The sequence below is a fragment of the Mandrillus leucophaeus genome, unplaced genomic scaffold (genome assembly GCF_000951045.1).
Source record: "Mandrillus leucophaeus isolate KB7577 unplaced genomic scaffold, Mleu.le_1.0 Scaffold180, whole genome shotgun sequence".
NCBI classification, from domain to species: Eukaryota; Metazoa; Chordata; class Mammalia; order Primates; family Cercopithecidae; genus Mandrillus; species Mandrillus leucophaeus.
In genome coordinates, this window is record NW_012101810.1 from 1,301,445 (window position 1) to 1,303,082 (window position 1,638).

The 1,638-nt window shown below is 55.7% G+C and overlaps 2 protein-coding genes across 2 annotated transcripts in view; one reads left to right on the forward strand and one right to left on the reverse strand.

Annotated features, from left to right (window-relative positions):
• LOC105537874 (G-protein coupled estrogen receptor 1-like) overlaps positions 1 to 472 on the reverse strand; it is a 7,930-nt gene extending 7,458 nt beyond the window's left edge. The window contains exon 1 of the mRNA XM_011977575.1: positions 260 to 472. The gene's annotated coding sequence lies outside the window, so the exon portion shown is untranslated. The remainder of the gene's footprint in view (positions 1 to 259) is intronic.
• The window catches only part of LOC105537864 (chromosome unknown open reading frame, human C7orf50), a 139,789-nt gene that overhangs the window by 55,351 nt on the left and 82,800 nt on the right, over positions 1 to 1,638 (forward strand). The gene's annotated exons all lie outside the window — the stretch shown is intronic.

A 1,638-nucleotide genomic window follows, 5' to 3' on the forward strand; every position in this document is an offset into this window, starting at 1 on the left:
GAGACCACCGGAGCTCCGTGGGAGAGGGGTCTGTAAAGCCCCCTGCTGTTTTGGTCACGCTGAGACCACCGGAGCTCCGTGGGAGAGGGGTCTGTGCCTTGAGTTTGGGAAGCTGGGTGCTGCTCTCACCAGGGGGTGAGGTATCTGCATGTCTGCGTCCAGCTGTTCCCATAACAGGATAGCGGACTGGGTGGCACTACCCCCACGCGCCCCTAGTGAGTGGTATGGCACCGCGCGCCAGGCCGAGGCTGAGTCCTACCTGGGTTGCAGCCCCTTCTGTGGTCCTGGAAGCCTCCTTGGTCAGGCCCATCAGGCTGGAGGTGCACTTGGAACCCAGCTGCAGGAGGTGTACCTCTGCTGGACCTGCCGAATGCCTGAGCAGGGCTGGAGAGAGGAAGAGACCCGCCCTGGGAGCCCTCGAGGGAAGGTTCCCGGCTGGCCGGCGGGTGCGTCCTCCATCTGAGCCTGCCGGCGGGTGCGTCCTCCGTCTGAGCCAGTGAGTCTGCCCCTTGGCACAGGGCTTTATAGGCCCCCTCCGCCTGCTCCTCTCTGGCTGGGCTCTGGGCGGCCTCCTCCGAAAGCTAGCGTTAACCATTTTTTTGCTGGCCTTTTTTCTCCCACACTTTGGCAATCAGCTCAGTTCCACTAGACTTACTTTTATGGAAGTTTAACTGCTTTTCTTCACCCACAGATACAAACCTTTCTTTAAGTTTGAAGGCATCATTCTAGCTATTGTGTATCTTTTAGGTAATAACCTGTCATCCTGGGTTGAAGCAAGCAATATTCTTGTTTTTGCAGCTGACCTGCGTTAAACACTAAATTTCGTAATTGACTTAGTAGCACGTGCATGATACATAAAGAATTTAACTTAGGAATTTCACAGACATTTGCAGAGAGAAATGTAATCCCAAGAAATAGCAGGCATTTCTGACAAGTAACTTAGGAATCTGAGTACTGGTTGAGCATCTGGAAATCTGAAGTCCAGAGTGCCCCACAGTCCAACACTGTTGGAGCGTCGCGACTCAAGTGGAAAATTCCACACCTGACCTCGTGTGGCGGGCTGCAGTCCCAGGCACAGTTCAAAGTTTGTTTTATACATGAAATTATTAAAAGTGTTGTATAAAGTTACTTTCAGGCAGTGTGTGTAAGGTGTGTATGAAACACAAATGAATTTTGTATTTAGCTTTCTCATTCTGTAGCTGCAGGTATTCCAAAATCTGCAGAAATCTGAACTCCGAACTCCTCTGGTCCCAAGCGTTCAGATGAGGGACCCTCAGCCCGTAGTTTTCTCTGAGTGTTGGCGGCGCCTCAGGTCCCGCCTCCCGCGCTCGCTGCAGAGGCGTCGGAACTTACCTGCCGGCCAGGTGTTGGTGGCCTCTTGCCCAGCAGGCCGCCTCCGTTGCCCGTGGTTGCGGATTTCACAGCCTCCACGGCCTCATGCGGGCGGAGAATAAACCTCCCTCCGCGGACTCCAGAGGCCTCCGAACCGCCTCGTGCGGGGCGGCCGCCTCCGAGTGCGCCACCTGCTGGCCATTCGAATTTCAGCCGCCGCTTGGGGAACCCTGGGCTGCCCGGTGAGAGCAGAGCGAGAGCAGAGCCAGGCCCCCCAACCCCGGCATGGGCTGCCCAGGCTGAGGG